Source organism: Phyllostomus hastatus, unplaced genomic scaffold (genome assembly GCF_019186645.2).
Source record: "Phyllostomus hastatus isolate PE091 unplaced genomic scaffold, TTU_PhHast_1.1 phas_scaffold_317, whole genome shotgun sequence".
Classification (NCBI taxonomy): Eukaryota; Metazoa; Chordata; class Mammalia; order Chiroptera; family Phyllostomidae; genus Phyllostomus; species Phyllostomus hastatus.
The window spans coordinates 7,714,335-7,721,011 of record NW_025334023.1 but is presented as its reverse complement, the minus strand read 5'-3'; the positions used below and the strand labels follow the sequence as shown (position 1 = coordinate 7,721,011).

Here is a 6,677-nt window from a genome sequence, read left to right as displayed (position 1 = left end):
ACAAATAACTTCCTGTGGGCCTATTTATCTTCTGTTTCAGCCCAGCCAAACCAGGGTCTATAAATTGTAGTTGGGATTCAGGACCATTTTCTCAGACAGGGATATATTGCATATCAGTACAGAAACAGAGTATCACAGTCCATTTGCCTACTGTAGTGAAACAGACATGCTCAGTGAGCAGCAGCCCCCAAAGTGGATGGAGTGGCCATAAACCTTGCAGTGGACAGGAACTGCAGTGACTAGAAAAAAATGAACTGCTTCTGAGCAGCCCCAGCATTGTGCAGATTCTGAAAGCCTCTGCAGGCAAAGTTGAAGTTGAATTTTGCTAAAGGCAAATTGGTGCTTGGCTTGGCATTCTATTACAAGTGTATTTAAGGATCTGGTGCATGTGTTGAACATACTGGGACTTTTATGGGTCTGAACAAATAGCAGAGGCAGCAAAAACCAGGGAGGCTCTTAGGTTGAAACTGGTTTTAAATTCCAGCTCTGCACCATACAGTGGGACTTTAGGCAAATTGTTTAGCCTGTTTTTCCTATGTAAAAGGACACAATGCAGTAGATTTTATTAGATGGATAAAATAAGGTGAATCAAAGTGTTGGATACATAGTACACATGCAATAACTAGGAGCTTGTTTAAAATTTGAAATGCCTGTGTGAAAATGGAAACAAGGCTGAGACTGGCAGCATAGCATGGGAATTTTCAAGGAGGAATTTGAAGTCAGATAAAACCAAGTGTGAATCTTGGTTCTTCCGTTCATTCAAGTAACCTTGGGCATGTTACATACTTCTCTATGACTAGGGAATAATAATATCAACCAGCTCATAAAGTGTTTAATGTGGCTATGTGACCTTTTGCATAGGAAAAACTTAATAAATGTGAACTATACCTGTACTGGATAGCCAAAACCTTAAATTCATTTTAATGAGATATATTTTAACCAGACTATCTTGTGTGTACATAATTTGTAATTGTATATTTGCTATTTGGGAAAAGTAACATTAAAATAATATTTAGTTGAATTGTTAATCCAATTGAGCAGAACTGGGTTTATTGGCTCTGTTAGAAGTGTGGGTGCTGCATGGTGTGATGGATACCAAAATGAATAAGGAGTGAGAATAAAATTGATGTACCAAGCACTGTGCTAAGGACTCTCCAATGGATTATCTCATTTAATCTTTTCATATAGTTTATGTTAGGATGAACACTTCATGGTCATTGTGGAAAGGCTAGGGAGAGAAAAAGTTATTAAAAACAAAAATTAAAAACAGCTAGAATCACAGTTAGTTATTTGCTGTATTTCCCTCCTGTGCTTTCTCTGTGCAAAGTGCATGGCCGGTTTAAACCTAACTCCCCCATCTGCAAAATAACATTCCCACCACCTGAGAGTGGTTAGACAACAAGTGATATCTTCAAGAAAAGGATCTGAGAGTACCAGCCATTTTGGCACTCAATAAATGGCTGGGTCCTCCGTATTCAATCACCTATTAATAGTTTCATAGAGCTTTCTCAAATAACAGATACTTGAGAATATGAGGATGTGAGGTGATCTCTCAAAGGGGTTTGTAAAGCCCAGGAATAGATTTGGAACATCTTCCTAGGGTGCCAATTTACTCAAAGGTTTTAGTGGGTGGTGGTAAAACACATGTTTTTTATACTAAAAACCATGTAATTAATGGGATGCAAAATTCTTGACAATTTTTAAGATAAACTTTTTAAGAGACTGCAAAGAAACATTGCACTTATGATGGGCCAGCTCAGACTAAACCCCAACCCCTTTCTTTTCCTTCATCGTATGGACCTTTCCACGGAAAAGTTCAAGAGGTCAGAGAAGGCTTTTAAGCAGAGTACTTACCTGGTCAGTGGTAAGTGTTAGATCACTTTGGTGATCATGTGGAAGATGGGTTGGAGGGATTACCACAAGGGAAAAACCAGCTGTGTAGCTAGGGCAGTGGTCTGGGAAGTAAATGATGACAAGAGCTAGGGAAATGGCAGAGGGAATGAGGAGGAGACAGATTTGAAAGATTTCAAAGACAGAGTAAAGAGACTCTTACCATTGTCCAAGTGTGGAAAAAGAGTTGGACAGCAGGGATTCTAAGGTGATCCATGGGTTTTCATTGTGTGGACAGCAGATCCAGAGGGACTTTGAACTTCTACAAAAGATACAAATACACAAGATCATCGGCAATAGATAGTAGAGATCTCCTCCTGTTGCAGTAAAACATTTCACTGCCCTACCACCTTAATTAAAATGAAATATGTATGTGCATGTATATATGTATATATGTATATATGTGTATATGTATATGTGTGTATATGTGTATATATATATACCAAATTTTTCATTTCTTGAAATGACTTTCATTTTCCCTGAAAATTATTTTAAGAATTCTACTGCCATAGACAGGCCAGAATTAACAGTTGTCTGCCTTAAACACTGAATCTTATGTAAGAAGAAAATGTGTGGCTTTGGGGACCCCTTCTGTGCCATACTTAGGGCCTCTGTGAAACTGGTTGCTCTTGCTGCTAAAATGAAAGTGGGACCACATTTTGGGGCTAAAGTCCACTGATGTGAGGGCATGCTTTCTCTTTGACAATATCAGGGCAAAAATTAAACATTCATAATATGGTAATTAAGAGCTGAATAATTTACTCTAAACCAATAAAGTAGATGTTAGTAGTGTGATATTGAAATACAGTAAAGAAAAAATAACAATGTTTGTTCATTAGCTATAAGCCTGGACTGTACAGTGAACACTGAGCATATTTCCTCTGTTATGACCAGAGTTTGAAAAAAGAGTATAATCTCCAACTCATGCATTCCACAGGGAGTCCAGCACATACCTCCCACCCTCCCCCTCACTCTGTGATGAGTTACGTGACCAGAAGCAAATCACTCACTTCCTTGTGACTCAGTCTTCAAATGTGACTTTGGACACAAATAATTTCTGTCCTGTAGACACAATTTCACATCTAAAAAACAACAATCTGTTATGATGACACCAGGTACACAGTAGCCTTACAGAAAGCCTAGGGTGGCATTCTTCCAAAGTGTTCACCACTATGACTCTTTGGAGGTGCTGCTAGTTGGACTTCCTGTAGGTCACTAGGATAAGGGAAAGAAACTAGCTGATAAGGCACATTCATTTGGAAGTCTATCAAAAATTATAAATTCATTTAGCAATCTGACAATCACAGATACACTTGGAGTTTCATCACAAAGATATATTCAGAGTACATAATAATCCCAGAAAGAGAGTAAACATAAATAGAAAAGTGAACATAAGAATAAGCAGAAACATATGTATCAGAGGAAACACAAGTATATTCTTCTTATTCTTGTATGAGAACTCCCAAGTTTCCTTTGGTGAATGTGAACCATGTTCTCACATACCATTCTTTAATTCCCTCTCTTACTGCAAAACTCCCAAGTCTTGTTTTGGTCCAATTTCTGTCTATCACCTGAAAGTACCCTGCTTCACCATTCACCAGGTAGCTAAGCTGTGCAGCCAAGGTTAAAATACAGAGAAACACCATCTACAGGAGAGACCAGTAAAGGAGTCAAGGCTGCTGAGAATAGACAATGAGCACAGCAGGCTCACATGACATAGGGTTTACTTAGAGTGAGAGGAGAGAAAAAGTGCACAAAATGTAGCCTCTTTCAATGCATTGGTCCCTGGTGGCTAGCAGACCCCCTTCTCTACCAATACAAGAAGTGTAGCTTCACACATTCCACTTCACACTGCAATAGAAAAACCCCAAACTCCACCCCCAGGCAGTCTGAAATACAAAAAGCTGGGGCATGCCTGAGGGACAAAGGCTCATGCACACTAAGAGAACAGGGGACCACAAGCTGAATTTGAAACAAGGAAAGGTATTCCCACATGAAGTAAGAAGCCCAGCACAGGCTATGTGGCCTCTACATCTCTTGGTTAAGTGTGTTCCATGCCCAAGGCCCACTTTTATGTGACTGAGAGGGAGCTGAAACGTTGAATACATGATACTGCTTTTCTCAACATACCCAAAGATCCTCCTAGGCCTTTCATGAGTAATACCTTCTGATGAGTAACACTTCAACAAAACATAGACAGATAGAGGAGGAGAGCCCCCTCGCTCTGGGTCTTGCTCTTCATTTTTCTTGGTTGATATGGGTGCATGTTGAGGTCAGAGTCCTGGAAAGAAGGTTCTAAGACCGAACTTCATCGGGCCTCTGAACTATAGTGTTTTCCCTGTGGGTTGCTGTAAGGATTAAATAAGATAAAATATATATTGTACTTGTTACCATGCTTGGAACAAAGTCAGGGTCAACATATGGGATTCATGGAGGCTGTCACTATTATGTGTCAGTTAGTGAGGTTTGATTCTGCTTCTGGGAGCTGTGTCTAGTGGGAGAGACAGGCGTATAAGCCACTAAAATACAGAAGGGACAAAAGCAAACTACTTTACAGACACAGAAACGGGGAAAACCATATCACTGAAAATAGTTAAGTTTCAATAGTTGGAGGTTGAGTATTGAGCCTTTCTAATTGAAGGGAACAGCATGAACAGGAACATTAATGAGCATGTAGATGCTGTTTTAAGAAAAAGTCACAAACCCTTATAACTGGAGCATGAAGGGGCATAAGGAAACATGAAGGAATAGTAGGCTGGCCCAATCATGGAATGCCTAAAGCACCAAGACTAAAAGTATCTTGGCCAGGTGCTAGAGGCACTGCTGGAGTTGGCTTAGCTTGGGAGCTCCACTGATAAGGGGGAGGCCGGGCTGCAGTTACAACCAAGTCTGCTCCTGGACCCTGGTGCATCAGCTGCACGTGTGGGGCGACGTTGAAGCAGAGTGTGGAATTCCAGGCGGTGCTGCTGAGCGGGTTCCCTGAAGTGGTAGTGCTGAGCCCCTCTGCCAGGCCCCATTCCCCTGCTTCAGATGCAGACCCCACCACCAGCTCTGCAGCCTCTGTCCTGCACAGCAGTGAGTGACGCCTTAGATGTGATTATGATGACATAGGAGCTCCGGGGCAAATTTTTCAGAACATTAAACAAGAATATAGTTGTCATCAGAGGTAGAGACCCTTAGAAGTTGATCTTAACCAGAAAGAAGCTTGAACTTCAGAAAGTCACCCTCACGCCTCAGCACTCATAGAATCTACTTCTCCAGGTTCCTCCTGGATGAAGAAGGACCAGCCCACCTGTACTCTCCAACAAGCTGGAATAATATGTGAGTGTCTCTTAAAAGACAAGATAAAATTCAGGAGGCATATGAGCAAATCCTCAATACCAAGCTAACAGAACAATAGAAATCCTTTGTGAAATTCACACATGATTGAATTATGGGATGATGCGAGACAAGGCCCCCAGGCTACCGTGTCCTGAAGCTTTCTCACATATCTGAGTACCAGGTTCAATAGAACCTGAAGAGAGGGCCGCTGTGCACTTTTTGCAACTGGTTTGAGATATTTCAGCTCCAACTTTGCATCCTGAAAACAATGAAAAGCTTTCTTCAGGTCCACTTCATACAACTTGAAAGACCTTCCTTGTTGCCAAGAGCACCTCTCTTTCTGCTCATGCGATGAACAACTGTGTTCTACCATGATAGATTTTTCCAAACAAAATACCTGGAGCAGCAGTTGAGCAAAATATGCCTTCACTGGAACTCAAAAAACAGAGTTTCCCTGGGCACAGTTCTATGAGAAGTGTGTGTGAGAGTGTGTATGTGTGCATATATTTGATCTTGGGGATTCTGGCTATGAATTTAATGCACAACAATTATGGTTAAAAACATTCTCTTGATCTACAGAAGATCATGAATGTTTTGTGATCATATAAGATGTAACAGTGGGCTGTTTTATATGTAGGCCTTATTGTTAAACATGCGGACTACTTCCAGGCACAGGATATGAATAATATGTTAGGATGGACATTAGATATGATTATGATGACACAGCAAAGGTCTGTGGTTCTCAGCCTATAAATGCACAGTAAGAAATTAGAATGAACTGGAGACAGGCTATTTCACACATGAACTCTCCCTAAAGTATCTTTAGAAAGATACTTTGACCCAAGCCTTAAAATACCCACATGGAATCTGTGCTTACCTCATTCGCACAAAGAGCTCCCTGGACACAGAACCTCCAAAAAAGAAAAAGCCTCCCCCACAGGAGCATCAGAGGGCTAGGCCAGGGCCAGCAGGATTGCTACCTGGAAGGAGCCACCTTACCTTTGAATCACTATTACAAATAGGTTTGGATCATTTGGTCATGTTCTCACAAATTCTTTTAAGGGTGTCCATGTTCAACTGCTTGTTTGGGCTTTGTTTGGGCAGCCCTCTGCCTGAAGTTGCTTACAGACTGTTCTTCACCTTGTTTTCAAGACAGAAAAACAGAAAATAACCTCTGTTTTGAGGAGGTAGAAGTTAAGTATGCATTTATTTTTTTCTGTGACTTGTTCAGGACCACGTTTTATAAAATGCCTCATGTCACTTATTGTTTTTGGAAAGGAAAGTTCTATTAATATTGTTTTTGTTTGAATATAGAACAGTTTTTAAATTATAGCTTATTTTGAAAAATTCTGAGTGTAATGCAAATGTATGCTGATACCTTCCAAACAAAGGTAATCTTCAAAGGCAGGTCTGATCAGCTGGCTTGGAGAAATATCTAAAATACTCACATTGAAAAATTGCTTATT

The 6,677-nt window shown here is 40.5% G+C and overlaps 1 pseudogene; it reads left to right on the top strand.

Annotated features, from left to right (window-relative positions):
- Window positions 1-1,746: 1,746 nt before the first annotated feature.
- LOC123805347 lies at window positions 1,747-5,332 on the top strand (annotated as a pseudogene).
- Window positions 5,333-6,677: the final 1,345 nt, after the last annotated feature.